We start from the raw sequence: 15,312 nt of genomic DNA on the forward strand, positions 1-15,312 counted from the left end.
ATGTGAACAATGTAAGCAACTGAAAAGCTTCTTCATGAGAGGGAAGGGAGCAGCAGAGTGAATTATATGTTCTGATTTAAACTTTAAGAATTCCTGTCTTGAAAATGTATGCCATCCAGTTATATTCAATGTATCTTTTAAACCACTTGAAATCTCTCAGTCACATGGATGAATCTAGAGAGTGTCATACTGAGTGAAGTAAGTCAGACAGAGAAGGAGAAATATCATATAAATCCCTTACATGTGGAATCTAAAATGTTACAAGTGAAGTTACATACAAAACAGAAAGAGATTCACAGATTTAGAGAATGAATTTATGGTTGCAGGGCAGGGTGAGGGCTGTTTGGAGAAAGGATGAGGGGAAGGGATAGTTAGGGAGTCTGGGATGGACATGTACACACTGCTATATTTAAAATGGAAAACCAATAAGAACCTACTATATAGCACATGGAACTCTACTCAATGTTATGGGGCAGCCTGGATGGAAGGGGAGTTTGAGGGAGAATGGATACATGTATATGTATAGCTGACTCCCTTCACTGTTCACCTGAAGGTATCACAACATTGTTAATGGGCTATACCCTAATACAAAATAAAAGGTTTTTTTTTTTTTTAAGTTTTCTTTTTTTACATCTTTCTTGAAACTTATGCATGCCTGCATTCTCAGTCATGTCCAGCTCTGTGTGATCCCATGAACTGTAGCCCGCCAGGCCCCTCTGTGCATGGAATTGTCCAGGCAAGGATACTGGAGTGGGTTGCCATTCCCTCCACCAGGAAATCTTCCCTACTCAGGGATCGAACACAGGTCTCCTATATTGCAGGCAGATTCTTTCCTGACTGAGCCACCAGGGAGGCCCTGTATATAATATGGTGTTATAAAAATAGAAGATATCAATATTATAACAAAAAATGCTTCATGTTTAAAGTGTATTTTGGTAAAATTCTGTTAAACATTATCTTTCAGTTTCTGTTGGAAGTTTATTGAATCTTACCTAGTGAAGTAGGGAAGAATATGCATGCTGCTGCTGCTGCTAAGTCGCTTCAGTCGTGTCCGACTCTGTGCGACCCCATAGATGGCAGCCCACCAGGCTCCCCCGTCCCTGGGATTCTCCAGGCAAGAACACTGGAGTGGGTTGCCATTTCCTTCTCCAATACAGGAAAGTGAAAAGTGAAAGTGAAGTCGCTCAGTCGGGTCCTACTCTTAGCGACCCTATGGACTGCAGCCCACCAGGCTCCACCATCCATGGGATTTTCCAGGCAAGAGTACTGGAGTGGGGTGCCATTGCCTTCTCCGAAGAATATGCATAGACTTCTGTATATGAGAAGCACAGCTTATCTACAAAATCTTGTCTGAGATTGGAAATTATGCTTATCTGTGACAAACTGTTTGAAACTCTAGTAAGGATGGTAAATAACAATGGAGAAGACGGAAGTTAAATGACAAAATCTTTTTAAACTGGGCTAAATGCCATGTATGGCTATTCTCTGTGAAATGGTTTATTGTCATGTAAATTGTATGCCATTTTCAATCTGGCAGTTTTCAAATTGCTTCTCTTTTTTGCAAAAAAAAGAAGAGAAAAGAAAAATATTCTAATAATGGAAAACATTCTTTTCTGTTTGGGAGTGTTTGGAAAAAGTAGCTATAAAATGTGAATTGCAATACAGTGTTCCAAATATGTAGTAACTCTGGGAACTCTATAAAACTGAAATCCACCCACAGCTTTCCAGAACCTAATATCCACATCCACCAAGGGAATTATTAACCTTCTCTAATACTCCTCTGTGTGCTTGTGTACTCAGTCATGGACTATAGCCCACCAGGCTCCTCTGTTCGTGGGATTCTCCAGGCAAGAATACTGGAGTGGGTTGCCATCTCCTTCTCCAGGGGAATCTTCCTGACCTGACCCGGGGATCAAACCTGGGTCTCCTGCATTGCAGGCTGACTCTTTGCAGTCTGAGCCAGTAGGGAAGCTCCTAAGTATGATTTCAAAATATGTATTACTTTAATTTCTCTTAAAATGATTATAATAGAAAAAAGAAAAAGTAGGTTTCTATGGTACTGAGGCTGGTAATGCAAACCCACAGCATAAGCTATTTTTGTTTCAAAATGGGTAAATGAAATAAGGATGAGTATATTCAGTCTACACAGAAAAAAAAATTTGTTTTAACACGTTTCTCATCTTTCAATTTTTAATGTTATGTTATGAAAAATGCCAAGCATTTTCAAAACTAAAGAGAATAGTATAATGAATTGGCATATATCCATCACCCAGCTTCAACAATTATCTCTGTGTATATTCCTTGTCTTGAAGTCAGTTTTCTCTGACGCTAATAATGCCTCTACTTCTTTTGACTAATGTTTGCTTGATATACATTTTTAATTTTTTCTATCCTTTTACTTTTAACCTACCTGAGTTTTTATATTTAAAATACTCTTTTTGGTAAGCAGCATTGTTGAGTCTTCCTTTTTTTAAAATCCCGTCTGACAATCTCTGCTATTTAAATGGATATTTAGACTTTTTATAGTTAATCTAATTAAAGATATAGTTAGCTTTGTGCTGTGCTCAGTTGCCCAGTTGTGTATGACTTTTTGCAACCCCATGAACTATATATAGCCTGCCAGGCTCCTTTGTCCATGGAATTTTCCAGGAAGTTTGCTATTTCCTATTCCAAGGCATCTTCCCAAACCAGGGATCAAAACCATGTCTCTTGTGTCCTCTGCATTGACAGGTGGATTCTTTTCTTATCACTGCACCACCTGGAAAAGCCCCCTAGTTAGTTTTAAGTCTACCATTTTGCTATTTGTTTTCTACTTATTATATCTATTCTGTTTTCATTTCCCCCCTCTTTTAGATTATTTTTAGTATTCTATCTCCATTACTATTTTATTAACTGTACCTCTTTTATTTTTTTTACTGTTTTTCCTAGGATGTACAACATTCATCTATAACTAAGAACAGTCTACCTCCAAATAATATTGTACCTCTCCACATATACTAAAGACAGTAATAAGACTATACTTCGGTTTCTTCCCTGTCATTCTTTGTGCTACTGCTGTCGTATGTGTTACTTTTATATATTATAAACTTCACAATACTTTATTACTATTTTTGCTTCAAAGAGTCAGTTGCTTTGAAGGAAATTTTTAAAAGAGAAAAGATTATTTTGTATTTATCCTCATATTTAGCTTTTCTGATTTCCATCTTATATAATCTTCCTTTTGTAATTTTTGTATTACAGATTTTTGATGACAAGTTTTCTCAACTATTGTTTAAAAAGTTTTTGTTTCATTTTAATTTATTAAAGAACATTTCCAATGAATATAGCATTCTAGGTTGGTGTTGTTTTCCATTTCTGTGAAATGGTGTTGTTTTCTGTGAAATGGTGTTGTTTTCCATTTCTGTGAAATCCATTTTCTTCTAGCTTGAATTGTTTGTAAGAAGAAGCCTTAAGCTTATTCCTCTATAAGTAATGTGTCTTTTACTCTGCCTGCTTTAAAGTTTCTTCTCTTTATCACTTGGTTTCAGCAGTTTGGTTAAGATGTGCTTTAGTGTAGTTTTCTCTGTTCATCTTGCTTGGGGTTTGTTGAGCTTCTTGAATCTGCTCATTTACAGTTTTCATCTAATTTGGAAATATGTTAGACATTCTTTTTTCAAATACTTTTTTCTTCCTCCTTTCCCTATGCCTTTCTAAAACTTCAATTACATATATGTAAGTCTGCTTAATATTGTTCTGCAGACATTGAGGCTGTATTTTGTTTCAGTCTTTTTCCTTCTTTGTGTTTCAGTTTAGAAAATTTCTAGTGCTATGTCAAGTTTATAGAAAACTACTATAATGTCTAATCTGATTTGACACCTATTCAGTGAATTTTTTTTATTTTAGATATTGCACTTTTCAGTGTATTAGTTCCAATTGTATCCTTTTTGTAGCTGCCATCTCTCACCTCATTATATTTATGTTTTCCTTTAAACCCTTGAGCATGTTTAAAGTAGGTGCTTAAAAGTAGTTATCTGTGAATTTCATCATTTCTATCATTTCTTACTCTTTTTCTATTGATTCATTTGTCTTCTAGTTTATGTATTACTTTTTCCTGCTTCTTCACACATCTAGTAATTTTTTATTGGATGCTGGACATTTATGAATTTCAGGTTTTAAATGTCCGGATTTAAAAAAAATTTTTTTAAAAAGTTGAGACTTGTTTTTGAAGAGAGTTAACTTGCAGATTAGTTCGATCCATTTGAATCTTGTTGTTAAGCTTCATTAGAGTGGAAAGTGAAAGTGAAAGTTGCTCAGTCGTGTCCAACTCTTTGCGACCCCATGGACTACACAGTCCATGGAATTCTCCAGGCCAGAATACTGGAGTGGGTAGCCTTTCCCTTCTCCAGGGGATCTTCCCAACCCAGGGATCAAACCCAAGTCTCCCACATTGCAGGCAGATTCTTTACCAGCTGAGCCACAAGGGAAGCCATTAGAGTGGATCTGGAGTAATATATATTCTAGAGCTAGTTTAACCCTGCCATTAAAGGATTATCCTTCTGGGGTCTCCACCAAGTGCTTCAGGTGTTCAATGAAGTCTCTACAGTTCGGTTGATTGGAACTCAAATATCTCCCTGCTCTGCATCAGCTCTGGCAACTTTTAAGGTTATTGCTTCTGAGTAGATCCTTAACTAGCCTTGTGAAGTTCCTCCCTATGGATTTTCAGCTTAGTAAGGGAACTTCTGCAAAGACTTCTTGAGTTTCCTCCCAACCCCACAATCTCTCTTCTGAGTTCTTTGCTTCCCAAATTCCATCTGCCTTGGTCTCTCCATCTCTGTCTCTCCAGAGACTAACCTGCTCTGCTTGAATTCCCTCTCTCTACTCCATAGTCAGGAAAGTGCCTTCAGAAAAACATCCAGAGCGATCTTGGGCTTTCTTTTCTTTTAGGGTTTACCAACTTAACAATTCCTATCATTCAGTGTCTTAAAACAGTTGCTTCTTATATTCTGTCCACTTTTCTAGTTGTTTGCAATAGAAGGACAAGTATAGCACCAGTTACTTCATCATAGCAGCAGAGGAAGTTTCAGTTCCAATAATTATCTACTCACGGCCAATCATGTTTCATCTATACCTCCATCTCCACTCCCACTCCTCTAGTTTTCAATTGATGGTGAATGGGACAATCACAACTACAATTGTGAGTAAGTAAAATAGGAGTGACACCTGAAAGTTGATGATGTGCCACTATAATAGATACTATAATAGAACATACAGCATCAGCATTGGGGCCTTCATCTTGCCTTCAAATCCATGGTTCAACTTACAGTCAATAAAGTACAGTTTGGTTTTTTAAATATTTAAATCGCTTGATTTCACACTCAATCCCAGTGTCAATTATTGTAAGCAAATTTAATGAAGTGACATTTATTTGATTCTTCTTTTAGAAAGCCAACATACTGGATATGAATTACAGATTCTTAGCACAGGTATCAATTAATGATTATCTGAACCATATATTCTTATTACATATTCATATAACTTAATTGGTTAAATCATTAGATAAGAAAATGTAAAAAGCTAGTAATTCATTTTGACATCTATTATTTGAATATTATCCAAATTAAGGCATTTATTAATGTTCCTTCCTTAACTGTTTTAATCACCTACAATAAGTGAACTAAACATTTCTACATGTTAAAATTTCCCAAAGCAGTTTCAGAAGGCTGAAGAATAAATACTGTAAATGGCAAAAGGTCTTTAACACCCCAATCCAAACATTGACTAATTGTAAACACCTTATAAAAATACAAGAGACTTGTATTTTCTCTTGTAGAAGTAATATTATAGTACACTTTTCTTCTAGCAAAAAAATATATTTTTTTTTTTGCTTTCTTAGTAAACTCATGAGGTTGTATAATGTGAGTCCTGGTAATTTATTTTATTTTACTTTAGAGTTGTAACATAGCAGTGAGTGGAAAAGCTGAAGAATTCACAGCATTCTTCCATTGAAGCACAAAACTAGTGAGGCCGTATGATGTAGTAAATTGTCACTAGAATTAAGTGGCTAGATTTTAATCTTAACTGCCAATAACTTGCCAGCTTTGATTGAGATGTAGTTCATTCACTGTCATGAATCCTATAAAGAGGGGTTTATATCTCTCCACATATCTGACACTATACAGAAGACTGAGGAGAATGAGTAGTTTAATCACTAGAGATGTGAACTGTGGTAACATAAATATCATCAGGGTGTCTATGGCTTAGTTCAGTGGTTCTCAACACTAAGACCCAACACTACCATTCTGGTTGTTTATTTTCTGTGTTTTGTTTGTGGTTTTCTCCCCCCAGTTTTTAAACATTTAAAAATTCACATACAGTAAAATTCAACCTTTTTTGGTATACATGTCTGAGTTTTAACAAATGCATGCAGTCATACAGTAATCCCTACCACAGTCAAGATTCAAAACAGTTAACATTGTCCCAAGAAATTACTTATTGATGCCCAGTTGTAATTAAACCTTCTGGGAACCCCTAGCCTCTGGCAACCATTGATGTATCCCTGATTTTCTAGAATGTCACATAAATGGAATTACATAATATATAGCCTCTATAGACTGACCCAAAGTTGCCTTTTTATTGGGTTGGCCAAAATGTTCATTTGGGCTTTTCTGTAACATCTTATAGAAAAACCCAGTGAACTTTTGGCCAATCCAATGTTTTAGATATTTTTTTATTCCCCCATTATGATCCTCAAATAAAATCCAAATGGATGTTTGCATCTACTTCAATGAAAAGTTTGGTTTTAAGGGAAATAAGAAGATAAGGAGGTATTATATATAAAAGTATAGGGAAATGAAAAAAGCAGAGGTGTGATGTGATTTTTCCAAAAGGTGAATAATTCTTGGTAAAGATCCAAACAAAACCAAATACAGTCTTACTTTTCACAGAATCTCATTACTCCCAGTAGTTGCACTCCTGGAAATTCAGTGTATATTAACAGCTGTATGTTTATATGTAGAATGGAGCTAAGTTTCTAGGTTCAGATAATTATAAAGAAGTTTTCATCTCCAATGCAGTCATCAAAAGATACGTAGACTCTGGGACAGTACATGTGTGGTCCTGTCTTGTGCATAGCAGGACATCTGCTATCCCTGCTCACACCCTGTAAGAGCCCAAAGTGCCCTCCAACTGTTGTAACAACCAAAAGCATCCTCACAAGGCATTTCTAAAATGCCTTCCGGTGGATGGCAGTGGAGACTCACTGGCCAAGATGAAGTAACTCATGCCAGCCAAGACTCTCAGTGGAGATCACCGTTCACAGATCTTCTGATTACCAGGTGAATTCTGCAGATACCTTCATACTAGGAAAGGGAAGTCTTGGAGTGCTGACTTTTATATTCTAGTCTCCAAAAATAGATTCCCCATGTTAGAGATTAACAGATGATCGTTTTGATTTATCCCAGTTCTGTTTTGAGTTTGTTTAGCTTGAAAAGGTCTCTGAAGACCTGATCAACTTGAAAGCGACAGAATTAATTTCCTATTTTGTACCTAACTCTGCCAAAGTATTTTTCCCTCAATAGGTCTTAACTTTCACAATTAGCTAATCTCCCTTGAAAATTTTGAATGTGTCCTTTCAAAACTTCACAAGTGCATATTTTTTAAGGTTACTACATGCAAAATTCTGTTTTGCCTCAGTTGTTGTTTAGTCACTAAGTCGTGTCCGACTATTTTGCGACTCCATGGACTGTAGCCCGGCAGGCTCCTCTGTTCATGGGATTTTCCCAGGCAAGAATACTGGAGTGGGTTGCCATTCCCTTCTTCAGGGGGTCTTCCTGACCCAGGGATCAAACCCACATCTCCTGCTTGGCAGGCAAATTCTTTACCACTGAGCTACCTGGGAATCCCTATTTTTTTTTTTTTTTTGCCTTAGTATATTACATAAATTAAGCCAGTCACATAAACTGGCACTGTTTGATTGTGATTATTTCCATGAATAGAAAGAAAAGGTGTCATGTTCAAATGATCCCGAGAAAAATGCCTCAAGAAACTTGAGTATTCTAAGGAATGAATGCAAGAGAGAATTCAACCCTTATTATGGTTATCAATAAGGCAATTTCCCGGAGAAGGCAATGGCACCCCACTCCAGTACTCTTGCCTGGAAAACCCCATGGATGGAGGAGCCTGGTAGGCTACAGTCCATGGGGTCGCTAAGAGTCGGACACGACTGAGCAACTTCACTTTCACTTTTCACTTTCATGCATGGGAGAAGGAAATGGCAACCCGCTCCAGTATTCTTGCCTGGAGAATCCCAGGGACAGGGGAGCCTGGTGGGCTGCCGTCTATGGGGTCGCACAGAGTTGGACACGACTGAAGTGACTTAGCAGCAGCAAGGCAACTTCCACAGTATATTTTATAAAAGCCTTGGTAAATGTTTTTTAATTATAAAGAGAGTTTTTTCATAGGTGAGAAGAGTTTTTAGAGTCATGATGTTTTCTGAGATAATAGTTGATGCTGCTAAGTTCTTGCAGATTCTGAAGCTAGACCTATGTCTCCATTGTCTATTAATGGTAAAGTTTTTATTGCAATAACCAAAGGGCAGAGCAAAGTTTCTTCTTGGGGCCCAAGTTATATAGCTTCATATACATTAGTGATAAATATTCAAGACATTTATGCCATTAGAATAACCTCTGCTGAGAGTAAAGTTTTGCAGACAGTCTGTAGTAACTTAGAAGAAGCTAGTAATTTACAGGAGAGAGCCATTTGGATCCAAATATTGCATTAAACCTTTCCATGTATATTTTACAGATGCTCATGAAATACCTATTATATTTCAGACACTTTAAAGCCAGAAACATTCCTTAAACTAAATCTGAGTTGAAGTAGCTAATCAAACAAAGAATCCTCAAATATTCAGTTGATGGGGTGTAGGGAAGGGAGGACTCTGTCCTGTTTCCACAATCTGTGCTTTTTTCCATTACTCCACATTGCCTCCCAAGTGGTACTGAAAGCCCAAAGAGAAGGTAAAATTTTGTGGGACTATAAATATATTGTAAACAAGGCTCCAGACAGCATTCAGTCCCTTGGTATTCTTGCATAAATGAGAACAGTCTTTGTAAAACCTGATTTTAATCAAGCTTGTTGATAGCTAACCTCAAATGATGCTATTGCAGACTCTCAAGTAGTCATCATTTGCAGAGGCACATGACATTTTGATTCAGTCTCTTTGCTTGGGGCAAAAAAACCCATTAAATATTTTTCAAACCAGTGAAATAGCTTTACTGCTTTTTCTTATTAATACACCTTTATTGTAAAAGCCTTAGATAATAAAACTAAACAAGATAAAGAAGAAAGTGAAAATCTGTGATAAAGTAATCATTTAATCACTGTTAACATAAGTAGTGTCCAGATATACACAAATACGTTAACATGCACAGACATAGTTTAAACCATTCTGTAATTATACTGTTGAGAATACCATGATCATCCATGCTTTTTTCATTTAAAATAATGAGTACTTCTTTTTATGTCAACAAATTCCATTAGACCCCCCCTTTTTTTGGCCACATCACCCACGGCATGCAGATCTTTATTCTCCCACCAGGGATGGAACCCATGCAGTGAAAGCACGGAGCCTTAACCACTGGACCTCCAGAGAAATCCCAGACCCCATTTTAACTTGCACTAAAGGATTCTACTGTGTGGTCATTTGTTCAGTTTTGATGAAAATTGTTTCTAGTTCTTTAATATAGTAAAGTTGGTCAAGAACATTCTTGTTCATGTATGTCTCATTCATATCTAATTATTTCATCAATTCTCAGAAGTAAAAATTTTTGTTAAAAGAATATGGCTATCTAAAATGTTAATGTGATCATTACATGCAGAGTCTAAAAAGACATACATGTGAAATCTAAAAAGACAATACAAAGGAACTTATTTACAAAACAGAACAGACTCACAGACTTGAAAAACAAACTTATGGTTGTCAGGGCAGGAGAAGAATGGGGGGAAGGGATAGTTGAGTTTGGGAGGGATATAGATACTCTGCTATATTTAAATTGGGTAACCAACAAAAACCCATTGTATAGGACATGGAACTCTGCTCAGTGTTATGTGCCAGGCTGGATGGGAGGGGGGCTTGGGGGAGAATGGATACATGTATATATATATGGCTGTCCCTTCACTGTTCACCTGAAACTATCACAACATTGGTTTTTGTTTTATAAGCTGGAGGCTAATTACTTTACAATTTTGTCACCACAATTTTTGCCATACATTGACATGAATCAGCCACGGGTTTTTTGGCTATCCCCTAGTACAAAATGTTTCTGGCGTTAAAAAAATAAAAATTAAAAAACAGAAAAAAGTTGATGTGATCATTATATGTGGAATCTAAAAAGACATATATGAAATCTAAAAAGACATGATACAAATGAACTTATCTGCAAAACAGAAACAGAGTCACAGACTTAGAGAACAAACTTATAGCTGCCAGGGTAGGGTGGGAGAGAATAGGGGGAGGGGATAGTTAGGGAGTTTGGGATGGACATGTACACACTGCTGTATTTTAAATGGAGAACCAACAAGGACCTACTGTATAGCACAGGGAACTCTGCTCAATGTTATGTGACAGCCTGGATGGTAGGGAGTTTGAGGGAGAAGGGATCCATGCATATGTATGGCTGAGTCCCTTTGCTATTCACGTGAAACTATCAAAACATTGTTAATTGGCCATACTCAAATACAAAATTAAAGTTTAAATAAATAAATAAACGATATGAGATACCATATAACTCTCTGGAAAGACTGCACCAATTCCTAACCCTCGCAACAGAGAATGCTATCAATCATTTTCATCTTTCCTCTAATGAAAGTTTAAAGGGAATATCTCATTGTTTTTATTTGGATTTCTGCAATTACCAGCAAAGTTGGATATCTTAAAATGCTAAACTACCATAGTTTAAAAAAAAATATTATTGAAGTTTAGTTGACTTAACAATGTTGTGTTAATTTCTGCTGTACCACAAAGTGATTCACTATACATACATATATATATTCTTTTTCATATTCTTTTCTATTGTGGTTTATCACAGCATATTGAATATAGTTCCCTGTGCTATACAATAGGACCTCGTTGTTTATCCATTCTATATATAATAATTTGCATCAGCAAATCCCAAACTCCCAATCCATCCCCCTCCCCTCCCCTCCCCCTTGGCAACCATAAGACCATTCTCTATGTCTGTGAATCTGTTTCTGTTTTGTAGATATGTTCATTTGTGTCATATTTTAGATCCTATATAGAAGCGATATCATATGATATTTGTCTTTCTCTGTCTTACTTCGCTCTCTAGGTCCATTCATGTTGCAAATAGAATTATTTCATTCTGTTTATGGCTGAGTAATATTCCATTGTGTGTGAATATTTCAGTTGGTTCCATGTCTTTAAATGTCCATAGCTTTTAATTTATTTGTATGTGTATGTCAATTCTCTGGAGTTTTGCTCATATTTGCCATTTTTCTATTGGAAAGTCATCTCTTTTTTAAAATTTTGGCAAGAATTGTCTTTTTTAAGGATTTATGTACATGAGAGTTGGACTATAAAGAAAGCTGAGTGCCAAAAACTGATGCTTTTGAACTGTGGTGTTGGAGAAGACTTTTGAGAGTCCCTTGGACTGCAAGGAGATCCAACCAGTCCATCCTAAAGGAGATCAGTCCTGGGTGTTCATTGGAAGGACTGATGCTGAAGCTGAAACTCCAATACTTTGGTCACCTGATGTGAAGAACTGACTCGTTGGAAAAGACCCTGATGCTGGGAAAGATTGAAGGCAGGAGAAGGGGATGACAGAGGATGAGATGGTTGGATGGCATCACCAACTCGATGGACATGAGTTTGAACAAGCTCCAGGAGTTGGTGCTGGACAGGGAAGCCTGGCGTGCTGCAGTCCATGGGGTTGCAAAGAGTCGGACATGACTGAGTGACTGAACTGAACTGACGGATTTCAATCCAGCATTTCCCTCAGGATATCATTTACCTTTTAATATTATTTCTTATATCCCTGAGATATAGATATAGATATGGTTATATGTATATATATGTATCTATATAGGTAAAGATACATATGTATATCTTATATATGTATCATTCATACATATATATGCTATATATCCATGCATATCTTTGGAGTGTTAGTTTAGAAAGATGGCCAAATGCTCACCTATATTTTTTGTAGAATGTTTACAAACTATCAGACACAAGATTTTCTTTTCCAAAGTGGTGTGCAAACTAGATGTCTTCACCCAACCTGTCAGTTCTTTGCCATCTCCCAACCTTACTAAACAGAAAGACTCAAGGAAGGAGTGAGGATTATCTTGTGGTGATAATTGTACCATTCTTAGTGGTGCCAAAACAACCCTCTCAAAAGGATGAGTGAAAGTGGTGTGTCTGCTTCTGCTCTAGGCAAAATGGCCTCATCAAAGTTCTATCTCAAAACTGTCCTGTTGCTTTTTTTTTTCCTGAGGCTCATTCTGGAAAAAGCTCCTTCATATAGTATTTGTTACCCATGGAATTTTCTGTTGCTTCAGGAGTCTGTGTTCTAGGATGCCTGTGTCTGTGATGACTTTCAAATGAGATTAGAATTTAATAAGATTAGCAAATAAACTGGAAAGAAGAACCAAGGGAGGAAGGTTCATAGTGCTCTGGAGATGTCAGAGATCAGTGATCACAAGAAAATCCTCCCACTCCTCTGTCCTGAGAACAGCCTCAGACGTACAGGTGAGGGCAGGCATACATCTTAGTTATTCAGGCCACTGCTGCTGGAGCTCATAAAATACTAGCTTTGAGTGGGGCTTTGCAGATTATGAAGTGCTTTCGCATGAACTATATAGTTATTGTTGAAAAAACATATTTGTGTTCTGTCGTCCTTTTCAGCTCTTCTGTCTCTTGCCTGAGAAAATTACATTCCTGGATGGGTCCAACCTCTCTGTCCATCTCAAACTCAACTCCCATCTCCGACTTCATGCCTCAGTGCCTTCCTTCCTGTTATGATTTCTCGTACAGGATATGTCTTTACAGACTGGGTGGAGTTTTAATTAGGAGTTTCACTGGGACCTGATTCTTTAATAATTTAAAAGGCCATATTCATGAGCTCTATGTGACATGAACACAGACTTGGGAATTAAACTTTCCTTAGGCTGTTTGGCTCTGTGGAGTTTTCACTGCTTGACCTTATACAAGTTACCTAACCTCATTGAGCCTCTTCTATAAACATGCATCGTGACTCCCTGACAGAACTTTTGTGAGGCGTAAATTAATAAAACAAATGCTTCAACTGTTTACAATAGCCAGGACATGGAAGCAACCTAGATGTCCATCAGCAGACGAATGGATAAGGAAGCTGTGGTACATATACACAATGGAATATTACTCAGCCATTAAAAAAAATACATTTGAATCGGTTCTACTGAGATGGATGAAACTGGAGCCCATTATACAGAGTGAAGTAAGCCAGAAAGAAAAACACCAATACAGTATACTAATGCATATATATATGGAATTTGAAAGATGGTAACGATAACCCTATATGCGAGACAGAATAAGAGACATAGATGCATAGAACAATCTTATGGACTCTGAGGGAGAAGGTGAGGGTGGGACGTTCTGGGAGAATAGCATTGAAACATGTATATTATCATATGTGAAACAGAACACCATTCCATGTTCGATGCATGAGACAAGGGCTCAGGGCCGGGGCAATGGGATGACCCAGAGGGATGGGATGGGGAGGGAGGTGGGTAGGGGGTCCAGGAAGGGGAACACATGTAAACCCATGGCTGATTCATGTCAATGTATGGCAAAAACTATTACAATATTGTAAAGTAATTAGCCCCCAACTAAAATAAATAAATTTATTAAAAAAAAAACCACAAAAACAAATGCTTCATACATAGAAGTGACTAATGTGACAGTTAGTGTCCTCCATTTCTTTCACAAGAATCCATAGCTACTGTTTCAGCAGTAATTTTCAATATTTAAGTTACTTTTTTGTTATAGAAATGTTAGAACATAACAATAAGCAAATAAAATTAAAACAAGCAAAAGGAAGAAAGGAAAAATAAGTGGAGAAAATAAAAACTTGAGAGAGCTACTATTAACATTTTAAGATTACATTAAGTATATTTACATTGAAAGTAAAAAGTTGCTTAGTCATGTCTGACTCTTTGTGACTCCATGGACTGTCCATGGAATTCTCCAGGCCAGAATACTGGAGTGGGTAGCTGTTGCCTTCACCAGGGGATCTTCCCAATCCAGGGATTAAACCCAGGTCTCCCGCATTGCAGGCAGATTCTTTACCAGCTGAGCCACCAGGGAAGCCCAAGAATACTAGAGTGGGTAGCCTATCCCTTTTCCAGTGGATCTTCCCAACCAGGAATCGAACCAGGGTCTCCTGCATTGCAGGTGGATTCTTTACCAGCTGAGCTACCATATTCACATTATGGTGCAATTACTACCACTATCCACCTCCAGAACTTTTCATCATCCCAGACTGAAACTTTGTACCCGTTAAACTGGAATATCCCCTGGAGAAGGGAATGGCAAGCCACTCGAGTATTCTTGCCTGGAAAATTCCATGGACAGAGGAGCCTGGTGGGTTACAGTCCATGGGGTCACAAAGAGTCAGACACGACTGAAGGGACTTAGCACTCATGTATGTATTCTACTAGATATTTTATAATTTTGTTTTTATATGATAATTTTTAGTAAATGTTTTATTGAAATATACACATAGAAAAGTGCACAAATCATAGGTATTCAATTTCACAAATTTTTACAAAATAAACATTCCCATATAGCTAACATCCAGATCAAGAAACAAAACATTAGCAACACCCTGAAGCACCTTTTATATCCCCTTCCAATCATTACCCTCTTCCAAAGTTAATCCCGTCACTATTTTGACTTCTAATATCATGGATAGTGTTTCCTATTTTGAGATTTTTAGTAAATGAAATCATGCAGTATGTACCCTTTGGGCTTATTTAGCTCAACCTGAGGTCTGCAGGAGTCATCTGTGTTGCATGTAATTGTTGTTGTTGTTCAGCCGCTCAGTCGTGTCCAACTATTTGAGACCTCATGGACTGCAACACACCAGGCTTCCTTGTCATTCACTATCTCCTGGAGTTTGCTCAAACACATGTCCATTGAATCAGTGATGCCATACAACCATTTCATTCTCTGTCGTCCCCTTTTCCTGCCTTCAATCTTTCCCAGCATCAGATCTTTTCCTGTGAGTTGGTTCTTCGCATCGGGTAGCCAAAGGATTGGAGCTTCAGCTTTAT

The sequence above is a fragment of the Giraffa tippelskirchi genome, chromosome 4 (assembly GCF_054371585.1).
Source record: "Giraffa tippelskirchi isolate mGirTip1 chromosome 4, T2T-mGirTip1v1.2.pri, whole genome shotgun sequence".
NCBI lineage: Eukaryota > Metazoa > Chordata > Mammalia > Artiodactyla > Giraffidae > Giraffa > Giraffa tippelskirchi.